The sequence below is a fragment of the Cinclus cinclus genome, chromosome 2, assembly GCF_963662255.1.
Source record: "Cinclus cinclus chromosome 2, bCinCin1.1, whole genome shotgun sequence".
NCBI classification, from domain to species: domain Eukaryota; kingdom Metazoa; phylum Chordata; class Aves; order Passeriformes; family Cinclidae; genus Cinclus; species Cinclus cinclus.
In genome coordinates this window covers 41073455-41088788 of record NC_085047.1, presented here as the reverse complement: position 1 = coordinate 41088788, position 15334 = coordinate 41073455, and positions in this window count along the sequence as shown.

Here is a 15334-nt window from a genome sequence, read left to right as displayed (position 1 = left end):
ACCTGTCTGAAATTCCTGGAGCCATCCTTGGAACTATCTTTGTGCAAGTGCATAGGTCCATTTTTTTTTATCCTTTTAATTGTTATTAGATAAAAACTTTCTTTGTCTTTATTAAACTGAAAGTTTGAAATTGTCTTCTTCTCTATGTGTTCTGTTTTCAGATATTAGAAAAAAATAAAATGTTGTCCCTTTAAGTACAATATTTTCTTAGTGAGGGTCAGTCATGACATTTAGATAAAAATGTCTTCATATTTACAGTCTAGATACAAAAAAATGGTTGTAATTTTATTTTCTTGTGTTTGTTAGTTTTTCACATATGGCATTTGAATTATTCTGAAAATAAGAAAAGCAATGGCACTTTGCTGCAAGATCACATAGACTAAGAAGTGATTCAGAAAGGTGTTTGAAGAAAGAAAGGAATTAACATAATTGCCAGGTGCCTCCTTCTTTATGTAATGTTCTACAGTGCTGTAGAAAAACCAGGAGCACTTGTTTTTATTTTGAGATAAAGTATTGTCAGACATTCTTACCTTCCAAATCCCAATTTTGCAAATACCACTGGGGTCAGTAGGAGTGAAGTTGCAAGACCCAGCAGAACCATAGCACAGTCCTCTGAAGCACTGATTCTTTTGCTCCAAATTATTACCAAAGGAGGATATTGGCTGTTTTTGGGATTCCAGACTATGCTACTGCTTCATACTAGACTGTTACAACAATCTCAAATAAAAAAAAAACATTTTATTGCTGAAATTGGATCATATTTGACTTACTTATATGCACATATTTTCAAAGCATCTCTAAGTCTGGTCATATATTTCTAGAATAAAAAACAGTTTGTTGTCTGATTATCTTGATCCAGTATGAAGCCAGTTCTAATCACCATGGTATCTTATTCTCCAACAGCAAAATAAAGCAAACAACATGAAGCTATGAACTAAAACGTGGCCTGTAAAATCTCAAATTCCTCCTAAATGACAACACAGTAATTATTAATCAGAAGAAAAAAATAAATTTTCATGTTAATTTAAATCCCAAAAACCTATAATTTCATAAATTATTTAATAAAAAACAGAAGTTAATAATTAGTTGTTTTTAGTATTGTGCACTGATTACTACATTAATAATTTACACAACAAATTAACCATAATTACATTAATTGCAATAACTGAAATGTGTATTAACAGATGGTGCATGTGGTTTACTGTGAAAAGCAATATTAAAAATCTTTGGGTTTACCACCTATCTTATTTTGCAGCCTAATGTTAAAAGAGAACCAGTTCCAAACTATTGACCTTTAAAAGCAAACTGCAGCAAGGTCCTAGCTGGCCATTTCCCACACTCCTAATGGTAGCCTGCTCCGACAAACTGAAGAGTTAGAAAATTAAGAGGTTCTCAATCTGCCAGAAAGACAATAGGACATGTCTACATTTCTAATTGCAGTTCAGTTGAAAAGAGGTGGCAGATTAAATACTTAAAAAAAACCCACACTCCTGCTGGGAATAGGAAGCTGGAATGACGTGTTGAGGTGTGACCAGGCTTCCTTCCCAGCTCTCAGTGGCCAGTGTAGTGCCCAGCTGAAGATCTCTATGAAAAAAACAGTTGCACCTGAGGCTTTCAGCAGCCTGTGGTGCAGCACCATGGCTGTTGTCCATCTCTTAGTCAGGGGCCAGAGGAAGAAAAGAGAAGTTTCACAAGGTCCTCTGAAGCTTGACAGGTCACTTACTTGTCGCACCAATGGAAGAGGAAGGGTTGGAAGCCTTTCACATGAAACACACTGGAAAATACAAGGGGACTCAGACTTGCAATTTAAATGCTTTTTCTTAACACCTGCCATCAGAAGACGAAAAGCAATAGAATTAATTTTATCAGTGTTAGTGAAGGTCAGACTTTATGACTGCTTGACCTCCAAAGGCATCTGCAGTTTAAGTCTGTTGTGGAAGTCCAGAGATGAATTAAAGGTAATGTTTCCTCCACCTTAGCAGCATTTCTCTGTAATGGGAAGTTATTGCTGTTATCAACTTTGCACCAACTGTAAAGGCCATAGAAATACTACTGTTATCTAGTCAAAGAAAGAAAATAATAACGCTTTAACTAAAGCATAATTATGAACTGTCCAGCACACACAGTGGCTCTGCTAGAGTTGATTGTGACCTGTAATGAGCTGTTCAACCCACTGTACTATGTGTAAAAGTGAAATTTTCTGTCTTCCTGAGTGACCTGAGTGCCCAAAGACTAATTTGCAAACTGAATCACTTCTTAATTGAGGAGCAGGGGGGCAGGAAGAGTGCCTGTGTATTTTGTATGCCTCCATATAAATAGAAGTTTTCAGTCTCACAGTTTTTGCCATAGTCTCCCAATTCCTTTTTAGATCTATCTATGGGATTCTGCAGATTTTACACAAGTTTTATTAATACTGGAAAACATTTAAGTAGGCATACATATTTAAAATTTTATTCTATTCTATTTAAAACTGATTATAAGTCTTAAAACACAGAATAATTATTATCTTTTGAAACATAAATAAAAAAAGTCATCAAATATAGAATAATAATTCCAGTAAAAATAAAGATCAAACATGACTAAAGAATCTAAAGGAAAATCCATCTTCATTTTTACTATAAACTATTCAAGGAAACCTTATAAAGACTTAGATGCTAGACTCTCTTGTTCTTCTGAAATGTAATAGTTAAGTGCTACTTCTGCTTATCTGTCTTCTTTCTGTTGTAAATGTCTATTTTTATTGATGGTTTCTAAATTACTGAATGGATATTCAAATGTGCTTTTATCAGTAATCATGAAGTACAGGTTTTCTGTAATTATATAATTTTCTTAATGACCTGCAAGGTTTTTGTAGGCATGGTCCAGAAATTAAATATAATTTTCACAGAGAGTTAAAATAAAAGCAGGCAGGAAAGAGAGGTGTGCATCCATTTTTTTAATGTATACAGCACATGGAACAGCTGTAAGTCACTTGAAAATTTTCTGTATTTATTAAACTCTAGAACAAGGGAGATTGACCCAGGCTGGCTGTCAGAACCCCTTCCCCCAGTGGCTTTCTCACTCCCCCCTTCGCAGTGGGACAGGGGAAAAAATATGATGGAAAAGCTCAGGAGCTGAGATAAAAGCAGTTTATTAGTAGTTCGTAATTTATTATTATGGGCTGCTATAATGGTATATAATGCTATGATGCTATAATATGGGCTGAAGAAATTTAACCCCACCACATCCAGAACCAGTATACAAATATGTCTCAAATAGTCAATTGCATTATATAATTCACTTTGAAAACAGAATAAAAAAGGTATAACAAAGTATTCACAAAGAATTTTTAGAAACATTTGCAATGCTAATATAAGAAGAGCTAGTTCAGGGCTCCTTAGTAGTGTAGGTAGTTAAATTTTGCCACCACAAGGATAAAGATCAGATCAGTAAACCCTGAAGAGACAGACTGTGCTCTGACTGTTGTTGATGGACAGTGCAGAGCTGGTCAGATGTGGCAGCCTGAGAGCCAAGATTGTTAATGCTGGGAGACCCCTCAGGTCCTCAAGGCCCTGGATGCCCAGACCCTTCACCCAGCATGGAGAGGGGCAGCACATGCACCCTCTTTGAGTGTAGCATAGGTAGAGTAGGCAGCAGTCACTACCTTCCTTCCTGAAGTAGTTTAGAATCAAAGAATTACTGAGTTTGGAAAAGGCTTTTAAGATCATTAAGTCCATTTGTAAACAAAACCAAAGCCAAAACCAAAAAGAAAAAGAGAAAAATGAGCACACATACTAAAAACCCCAAAGAAACCAGCAGAAATCCAAACCCACATTACCACATTCCTGCTACAACTAGACCAAAATCTACACCTTCAAATGTTTATGGCACAAGGACTGTGGCAAACACTACACCCAGGATAGTGACAGAGTTACATCACATAATTCTCTACACACATTTATGTAGCTCCATCATAAAGCTGTTCAGAAGGAACACTGCAGCAGGCTGTTCTTCACCAGTGATAAGTAATTTACATTTAAATTCTACCTGAATTATTTTCCTGGGCATTTCATTGCCAGTTTCCTTGCTTGTGGACTTGAGTGCATTAACTCTCCTTTAGGCAATTATATATTGATTTGACTTACAGAGGCACAAATCTACTGGGGAACTTGAGAGAAAAAGCCTTTTGAAAATTTTAGTCCCACCTTGCTACTGACCCATGGTAGGCAATACATGTAGTTATGTCCCCGGACATTAATATGAACATAAAACTGACCATTTTCATCATAGGATTCCATCAATACCTGGAAAAAATTTAGGAGCATTCAAAATTTTCTTCTGTTTTTCCTTGATTTTCTCGAAGTTTTACTCATGGGGAAAATGGTTTTCTAAATATGACCCATATGTTAGGACAAGCTCTTTGTAGATCACTGAGAAAGTTCAGCATTTTTGAGTAAGCCTGGATCCAGCAATGGGAGCCAAAATGAGGCTGTGGGACCTTCAGCTACGATAAAGAAATGACAGCTTGAAAATGTCATTTCTGAAAGAGCTGTTTGTTTTGTCATTTTACACTTTGGTTTAATTAAAAATAAAACAATAGAATGAAAGTGTCCTGTTTGTATCCTTTCTTCAGACACACAATACTTGCAATATGCATTTTTTTGGAAGTGTTAAAATATAGCTAAATAGTGTAGAGTAATCAATACTAAATTAAATAATTCATAAAATCAAGAGGGTGAAACACCAAATAAAAAAATGCAAAAACTCAAACTTACCCCATCATACTGAGGAAAAAGAGATAATAATATATTTCTTCTACTTTTCTTTCTCCGTTTTTTTTCAAGTAGTTTTTATTGTGTCAAAAATGACTTGCAAATGACTGAGGTACAGTTAAATAGAGCAAATATTTCTCAGATCAAATGCAATGTGAAACACAGGATTTAGATCATCTAGGTGTAACCATAAAAAAAAAGAAAAAAAAACTTGATCGTCAGATTTATCTGGGCATCTATATTATTTCCATTGTAAAGAAAAGAAACAGGCATCATCTATGAGCAGTTTACACAAATTATGTTAGACATTTAGGGCATAGGAAAGATGGATCAATGACTAACCTAACCCTTGAGGGAAATGAATAAGTGAGACAAATCTCATCACTTCTCTGAAACATTGCCATGTTTTTGTTGGCTTTTTTTTTAATTATCATTTCTTTTGATAGACTCCTCATCTCAATACCGATTGCTGATATGAGACCAATAAACATGATGCTATCTCTAAATTCTCTATCCAATATAGTCCAATCTCTGATTTCACCACTACAGGACGAGCACATGTATGTATATCAGTATCAATCACAGCACAATGGGTCTTCAAATTGCTTTAATATTTCACAGAAACAGAACAAGCTGCACAAGTGGTGCAGCTCAGTGGTGACTGAGCACTAAGCTTAATGGAATCCATTTAAAACACATTCTTAAAATATTAAATCAAATTGGCAATTTCACATTCCTGCCTTTAAATTAGCAGCTTACGATCATTTGTTCATAAGCAACTCCATTTTAATCCTCCTCATGTATAGGTAATACAAAGTTATTTAAGGTCAAGATATATGTTTACAAGATTTTTCCCTCTTTATATTTTAGTTTTTTTAATAATTTTATTATATTTTTCTTTAGTCTTTGCCTGAGAAAACAATACCAGAGAAAATAATTTTAACCTCAGACAAAGATAATGAAGTTTTGAAGTTTGATTCTGAGACTAGGTCATCAGATGTGAAACTTTGATTTCACCTCATTGCGTCTTTTTGGGTGAAATTAGAAAACCCAGTGAAATCAAAATGTTATTCACTGGAATTCACCACATTCTATGGCTAACTTAATTAAATTTAAAATTGGAAACTTGCAGATTATTTATCAAGTATGTAAATGTATGTTTGCGATATTGAATGTTTGGTTTAAAAGTACCAAATGAAAGCATACAAAGCACAAGGTTTTAAAAATGTGCAGTCCTTTAGCCATGCTATGAACTCCCACTTGTCATGGGTATCTCATAACTCTTTCATAACCTCTGCATAAGAAATCAAAGAGCTTAGTGTTGCTTCTGCAGAACTAGTGTATGTCATGACAGGAACTGAGAGTACATGTGCATGCAATCTCAGACAGAAAGTGATTAGAGATGTTAAAGAAGCTATTTGCACTCTGATGTTAGACTTCTGTCTTAGGTAGTTAAAAGTTTTCTTGGCAATCAAGAATGTTTTTTCTTGAGATAACCAATGGAGCAGCTACTCTGTCCTGCCCATTCTAACTGCTGCAGTGATTTCTGAGTTCTTTGTCAATCAGCCCCTGATTGCAGATTAAATTCAGTTAGGTTTTTTCCCCTCAGAAAATTGCACCATAAACTCCTGTTACGTAAGATTTGATTAATGTCCATTTCAGATGTCCCTGCAGCAAGGGCAGAACACAGATGGAGGCTAGCCACTGATCTGAGTTAAACCATTTCCACCCGTCAATCTGTAGTTTATAGCAGGATCTCTTCAAGAAAGGTGGTATCAGTGATACCTTACTGTAAGAAGCTGAGAGGTTCAGAAATTGATTAATGAGCAGGTCCAGAGTCCATCAAGTGAGAGCAAGATAGAGAGGTGGGTGTAACATTCTAAGGCAAGATCTCAACACTCATCCATCAGAGCCCTACGTTTACAGATGAATTGCTTCAGTTTCCCTCTTTAGTCAGTGGAGAAAAAGGCTTCTAGGGTGAGATAAAGCTAGAAACCATCTCAGCTGCATGCAAGTGGAACTCATTTCTTTCCTGAAATATGTTGAAGGGAAAAAAATTTTCACAAATTACTTATAAGTTGCTACACCCTGAATCCACTCTAGAAATATGGTGAACAATGCATTGCAGTGACTACATACCTCAGCTTTTCCTGATAATATCAGAGAGTAATGAAAAGACATAGTGACAGGTAATTTCACCTTACTTCTTCTCCACTTCATAACCTAGAAAGAACCAGGCAAAACACTGACTGGCAATGCTGGAAAACACTTATTTTCTAGTCTTCTTCTATACTGGCAGCATACTGTGGTTTTTTGAGCTCTGCACTCCATTCAGGTCATTCAGAAACAGCACTGTAGAAAGTGATTCTGACCCTGAACAGGCGAGCCATTTTCTGATGCTGAATTTCCATGCCTGTTTCCGCTGTGTTTGAGAATGTAGAATGGGCAGTGTTTAAAGAATTTTTATATATGAATATAGGTTGTATGAAATAGAAACTGTTAATGCTGAAGAATAGGACTGAAGGCATATTGTTTCTTCTTTTCCTGCAAAGCTCTATGCATACTGAGTAAGGAAAAATCCACCTTAAGGTTATATGAAGATCAAAGCAAGCATAGTGAGTTAACACTTGAAACACCCTCTCTCAAAAGAGTATACTAACCTTGAGTGAGCTCTCTCTTACCACAGCAGACTACTTGCACTCTTCAGGCTAGTTTGGTATCTCTGTGTCAAATTACAAAGTTGATTTGCTCCTAGAACTACATTTGTAACTTAGAATAACCATAACTTTATGTTCTGTAATTTTGCTAGAAATAATATAATAAAGCTATTTGCACTGATCACTTGTGTTATAAAGACAGCATTATTTTTTAAACAGGAATTAATCAGGGAGAACCTTCTAGCGCTATAGAACTGATACAGCATGGGATCCTGGTGGGGAAACAAGGAACTGGCCCTGTGTAAGAAATAGGCATGCTAAGAATATTGATTTATGATGGACTGGTGATTAATGTTTCAGAGACTTTTCCCCCAAAGGATATTCTGTGTAAACTTATATTGTACTAGTTGTAGTGAATCTGAAACCCAGTCATGGGGGAGGTGTGATGGTAGGTGACTGGTTTAGCCATAGTGATCATGAAATGGTCAAGTTTAAAATTCTCACTGAAATCACAGAATTGGTCAGGTGGGAAGGGATCACAGTCCAACCTGCCTGCGAAGGGTCATCCTAGAGCACAGGGCAGAGAATTGTGTCCAGACTATCCAGAATATCCCCAGTGAGGGAGACTCCTGACGTCTATTGGCAATCTGTTCCAGTTTGCTCTCGCTAATTAGAAAAAAAAGGACAGCAGAGTTTTTACCCTAAATTCCAGGAGAGCAAACCATAAGCTATTTGAGAAGCTATTTAGCACAGTACTCCAGGAATCCACTTTAGAAGGCTTAGGAGTTCAAGAGTGTTGGCAAGTGTTTAAGAACCACGTTATAGACCAACAGGAGCAACAATTCAACTGTGTCATAAGTCAAGCAAGTAGGGTAGAAGACTGGCTTAACTGAATATGAAACTCTCTGTTGAGATCAAGAGGAAAAAAATTGCAAGAACTGTGGAAGCAAGGTCAAGCTTTCCAAAAAGAATACAGGGCTTTGTTTTGTAGATGCAGGAAGAAGACAAAAAGTCAAAACTCAGTTAGAGTGAAATTGACCATTGTTGTGTCATACAGCAAGAAGAGTTTTCAAAGTGCATTAGTAGCAAGAGGAGATCTAAAGGAATCATTGGACTGATCCTATTTGAAGATGGTTTTCTGACTAATAGGGATGAAGAGAAAGCTGACGGCTATTTGGTACTTTTTTGATAAATCCAGATATCACACTGCTCAGATTAGTCAAGATTTTAATGGTTAAAACATCAGCCTCTTTAGGCTGCTTCTATGTATGTGTTTAGTGGACCTACTGTCTCTTTTCAGACCCTACAGAAGTATTTTTGACAAGGTACATCTGCATACACCACTACAAGCATGTGTGTGTGGCAAAAATCTCATTCTACTGGGCTAAAATCAGGGGGAAAAAATAAAAAGGTGTCACTTAATCCTTAAAATATACTGAACATATTAAGCATTCAAATTTAACAGTTATTAATGCACAGCAGTGGATTTCAAAGAGGATGTCCCTGATAAGGCTGTGATGTGATGTGATGTCACATTCTCTTGCTTGTAATTAGTTACAAAGTTATCTTGCGTGTAAGTCGCAACCAGTTATCTTATTAATATTTTTATATCTGCAATAGCAACATGAATGTTAGTTAAAGGTTATCCAGACACTAAATGAAGAATAATATAGAGTAAATGCCAGCACAAAGTATCTCAAAACAAATGGCTTATTTCCTACTTTTAAAAGAAAGTTAGTTAGGAAAATACCCAATCTGGGGTAAAAAAAAAAACAAAAAAACAAATCAGACAAATTTTTCTGTTCAGAAATTTTCTTCTAGATGCCTATTGCATTTAATTTCAGTATCACAAAACCAAGTATCATCAGTTAAAATGTTTTTGTCCAGAAAATAATGATAATTAGAGAATCAAAATTTCTTTCTCTCTGTATTAGCTTCACAACCAGATTAATGTACAAGGGACTTCAGAAAGAAGGGGCTGAAAAAAAATTACTGACATGTTTAATAAACATTTACTGCAAACATTATACTGACACCAGTGCATTCCTTTATTTTTTCCATTCTTTAACTTTCTTCTTAGCATTATTTAGTCTTGCAGCTATAGATTAACTAGGTTGTATCTGGCACAGGAAATATCTGAAGCAGAATATGAGCTGCTGTATAGAGTTATAAAGAAATGACATTAATCCCTACTAAAGAGTCCAAAAGGGGAAAAAACAAAACAAAACAAAATAAACAAAACAAAACAAAACAATAAAAAGCCCCGAATAGTATAAGGCTTAGATCAAGCAATTGTGTTCCTCATAGAGCTCCCAGATTTTCATAATTACTGCTCAGGGACTTTTCCAAGCCAGAGGTTACATACTTAGGATCATGTTTAGCAGCCACTAGAGACCTATCCTTTGTGCACAGGTCTGGTCCTTTTTTTAACTCATTTGTATTTTGGCCTTCATAATATCTTGTGACAATAAATTACATGCTCTTATCGAGCTCTATGCAGAGAAGAATTTAATTCCTTCTCAGCACTTTTCCAACATCTCCTAGATTTGGGGAGTGTAAGGCATGGACTAAATGCAAGATAAGCCAGGAGAAAAAAAAGAAGAAATTCTTCATGAGAAAATAATAAAAACTAATCATACTATAGTGTTCTTAGTGCAATGAGAGTGGTAGGGCCACTGAATATATTTCTATAGCTGAGCAACAAAAATACTTTTAGTGGGTTTCTACAGACCTGGTTTCACAGAGTTGTGCAGATCTATGACAAATTTCTTGGGCCGCATTGGTTTTTATTGAGAAAAAGAGAAGAGCTTTAGGATTTGGAAATATTGTGAATATCTTTCTTCATTAAAGCAAAGATCTCATCTTTTTTTTTTTTTTCAGAAAAACAGCTCTCTCCATTGTCTAAAGCACATTTTGGAACTTCAAACAGACGTTTTAAAACTCTGTCTTGGTATCTTGGTTCCAGATGCATTTCATGATGACAAGAACTTCTACAGTCTATTGCATTCAGATCTTGCGGATATTCTAAGAACTGGGGAATTAGGGAGATCAGTAAACAGATGCAGGGTAACAGCTCGCTTTTTCCAATCCGTTTTCACAATTACCAGCATGACTGCAAGGAAAGTGCAAGAATAAGAAAAGGTAGCTAGACAACAGAAATTCCAGGAGCTAGCCAGCCTAGCAGCTGAAAGCAAGTGAAGGCATATTCCCTACCATCCCATCCTACATCTGCTCACTTACTATGGAAATAAGACAGCAGTAAGCGATTTATGCATCTCAAGGCCAGAACATGTCAAGTGGCTGACGTGATTTCTGCTAAAATGCCAGCAGCCCTTGCTCTTCAGCAGCAGAGAATATTAATGAGCCTTAGCCACAATCTGGTTCAGGACTGCTTCCTACAAGGTGTTACAGAGAGAAGTCCATGTCTCATGTCTCACAGGCACCATCCATGTGGATATTCCCTTCAGTTTGGTTTCATGATATAAAAGATGTAGAGGATTTAAAATTTAATAACATAGTGGATTTAGTGATCGGTTGAAATGCCAACATTTGCCTCAGAATAATTGTCTCCATTGCATATGGTATGCCAAAAGAAGCTTTTGTAATGTAAGGCAGATATACCTCTATAGGACACATATTAGCTGTTGATAATTAGATTTATGTCTTTCTATTTTTCTCTAAGACAAGATTAAGAATACTAATCAAAGCTTAATGTACTACACTAGCAGTACACTACACTATTACTACACTAGGTTTTAATGACCTTTTCTATTATTTGAACTGAAACACTATTTTTTCCATATTTGTGCCTATGATATTTTGGAAAAGAAAATAAAAGTGCATTGAAATATTTCTTATTTAGTGACTAGTTTAGAAAAAAACTGAAAAACTTATGTCTTTAACAAACTGTTGATTTAGCAACAGGCAAAAAAATGAGAAATTTTCCAAACCCTAAAGGTTCTAACAGAAAAGTTAATTTCTTAGCTAGTCATTTATTTCTCACCTGTAGTCAGCCCCCATAGACAAGCATGGCATTTCATTGTAGTTATTTGTACTTTTCCTTTGCCCCCCTCTTTGTTATATATGCAGTTGCCAGGCAAATTATTTTAAAAATATCTCTTTTTACCTTTAACTTACTCTTAAGAGAAGTAGAAAGTCCATATTACTGTTATTCTACTAGATAGTGATCCTGTCCTTGTAGGCTGAACTAAAATTTGATGTGCTTTAGAAGAAGGAATAATAATAATTACAATCATGAAATTAACATTTGGATGAAAATTTTTGATAACTGCTTGAATTTCAATGCTCTTCATGAAATAGACTTAGGATGTTGTGTGAAACGTAGAGTTTGGAAAGTTGTCTCTTGCCTTTACATGTCAGAAACAGTGCTGTAAAACATCTGAAAATTTCATTAAATTATCATAAATTGAAAAGGAGGTCACTTTCAAAAAACAAAATCAAATGAGAAAATTAGTCTACAATGGTTGCTTTTTTCTCAATTCTGTGTTCTATCCAAAACCCAGTTGATTACTGAATTTTTATTCTTTGAAAGTTCGTGGGGTTTCATGTAGTCTATTTAGTGGAAAATCTTTGGCATGTTTCCCTTTGAGATTATTTATAGTACCCACAGCTACAGGAATATCAAGCATTTGCCTAGAGCAATAGATTCTTGTGTGACAGAAAACAGCTTCAGAAAAAGGTGTTCTTTATATTTTTGTTGTAACAGCTCCTGGAGAAATTGGAATATTGCTGTTTTTATCATACTAAATACTATTATGTTGATACCTCAGAAAGAGTGTATCTGCTGGAGTATGTTCCTGCAAAAGTCAGAGAAAAGTGGAGAGACAGCAGGCTGAAAGTATTAAACCTTGCTGGAAGGAGCAAGGGAAGAATTATGAGGATGTTGTGTGAAATTTCTAGACCAAGGGTGGTGCTCTGTGAACTCTAAAAAACTGACATCAAACTACTCACCTGGTCCCAGCCTTTGCAGAGAGATAAGGCTGCAAATCTGAGCCTTCTTGTACCAGGAAAAACTTTCACATCCCATTGTCTTCTCTGGATGATTATTCTAATAATCAAACTAGTAGATAGTAATAGGCAACAGTAAAAGTGGGTGTGAGTCATCTCTAAACAAATGATCAAGGCAGGTTCACTGAGGTGTTTCTTTCTGGAAATCACCATCTCATATGTGCATACCTAATTCTGATGTATGCGCACACACACTATGGGACAAAACCCAGGCTCCAGACCACTCTTTGAATATAAGCTGTTGAAAGCAGTATAGGTCTCTTAAGCAGCTATCTGGTTATTACTAAAGCTCTGATTCTTTCCCTTTGCTGTATGAGAACAAAACGACCCAGCATGGAATTGTAATATCTGGGAACTAAGATTTCAGAAAGAAGCATTATGCTGGGCCATATCATTTTCACAATCCAAACAGTGAATTCATGCTAAACTTCGGTATTTCTCTCCTACTGATGTAGAATATTTTAACAGAAGCACATAGTCATAGTATAAACTCATACAGTGAAAGATTGACTTGTAAGGGATTCATTTGAATTTCATTCAATATTTGTGAATTTCAGCTTGCAAGACATTTGTGCTGCTTCACATTATTTAGTCTTGTTTGGGACTTGTTGGGTTTTGTCTTTTTGGTTTTGTATTCTTCTTTGGTAATATTAATTATATACAAAGGATATAGCTCCTGAAATTGGTGCTTGACCCTACTACATGTACACACATCCAAATAGCATTCATAAACCATGTCAGATAAACAGAAAAGTAATAAATAAAAACAATTATCAATGTAAACAAAAGCTTTCTGCCTTGTTTCTGATGTTAGCTCATACCAGAGTCAATAAACCTCAGCCCTCCAGCCCAGATATTTACCTGGATCTTTACCTAAGTAATTTAAATTATCTTGAAGGGAAAGTGAATAACATCCTCCTTTAACACTCTGCAGACTATTAAAAATTGTTTCCTTCTGTTGGGGGTTGGTTCTCTCCCTTTTCCCTCTGTGGAATTTTCCCCATTGTCATGCTAAGATACCTGTTGACTGGGCCCTGGTGACAAGGGGGAGGAGAGAGAGAGAGGAAGGAACCCCACGATATTCAAACATCCAGAAGAGCAGACGGAAGGCTCTGGCTCGGCCCATTTCCCCCGCAGAGTTGGGACGAGAAGGACGATCGCCATCTGTGTCCCATCCCTGCCATCCCAGCATCGGGAAACCATCCTCACTGCTGTCGGACCCTGCCCTGCTGCCTTCTCGCTGTGAACTACCACCATCCAGCACTCTGCTGAGCACCAGGACCCACACCGTGAGCGGAGGGCTCTCTCTCCATCTCTCTCTCCCCCTGGGACAGCTCTGCCATCACCCCCAGCCCTCCTGCAGCTCTGCGGGACCCGCCCGCCCCCAGCACCGGGAACTGCAGCTCAGGGAAAAGGTGCCTGCAGCCAAAAAACACTGGGACTGAGTTACTGTTCTGTTTGTGGGTAATTTCATAGCTGTTGTTGTTCTTGTTTGTCGTGTTAGATATACTAGTAAAGAACTGTTATTCCTACCCCCATATCTTTGCCTGAGAAATCCCTTAATTCCAAAATCATAATAATCTGTAGGAAGGAAGGATAATTTTCTTAGCAAACAGCTGTCTTTCAAACCAGGACACCTTCCAATGTACCTATTATCTTGCAAGTGTATGATTTAATATGGAGGAAGTACTGAGAGATTTTTACTGGAATAACCATTGTGTATATTTCTGCTAACATGTTCTCTTGAAGAACATGTTTAAAACTATCTTCCAATGGTATAGGAGGCCTAGAGTCCTTATCCAGCTCTTAAGGAGGTACAAGTCATTGTTACATTTTCTAATTAGAATACTGGTAAATTTTTAAAATAGAGGAAACATGAAATCAATATATGTTTCTAAAATATTCAGCATAAGTGATGAGCACAAGGATATTTGAGGTATATTCAAGACACCGTGATTCACTTCACATTATTATTCTAGGACCACATTCAATATGTCACAAAGAGATATGTGCAGGCAATAAAACCCAAATCTTCTGTTTCTGACTGGTGCCCTTGTAAGTTCCCCATTAATTACAAAGCATATTTCATTTGTATCAGGGGGCATATTTCTTTTCTATATGTAGCTGATGACCAAGAGAAGATGTGCATATGCTTCAAACACATTCACATTAGTGATTACTGGTGTTTCAAAAATACTTCACCAAAAAGAGCATATTAAATGTATTCCATATGTAAATAATATAACAAAAATCACATGACTTAATTCTGATAATTCAATAATTAATTAATGTAATTCCATTTCTTCCTGCCACTAGCATTATTTTTGTTTTGAGCAGTCAGTTTTAATAGGAAAAAAAAAGAAAACCAGTTTCATCTGCTTTAAAAATGTCTTCAGGATAGTAGTCGCAAAAAAGGGACAAGAAAACATTCACCATCCATCTAGAAATTATGCTATCACAGGTGATGCTGCACTTTGCAGTTTGCTCTGTTCAAACCAGGGCAGTGATAGAACCAGTCCCAGTCACACAGGCATTCAGTGCTGAGTGTGATTTTACCTGCAGTTCCTCTTATCCACCAAACCTGGACACCTGTGGGCTCACTGACCACCTAATTTCTATGAAAAGAATTCCTTACTGGTACTCCTATGTTCTTCCACTCTCTGCAGGTGTTCGTAGCCAGTGGAACTGGTCCTTGAGAAGGGAAAGTAAAGCCCCTTTGACATCAGATCATCTTCAGTAGATCATACCTGGTGCTCTTGTGGGTTTATGAGTGGCGCACTGAGAGCAATTAGTTCCTGAAGGAGGATAACAACAGGAGATTACCCTATTTAACAGCTGCTAAGTGGTGTTAATTGCTGGCTATATACCACAAGCTGAGCAATTTTGTGCAAACTGTAC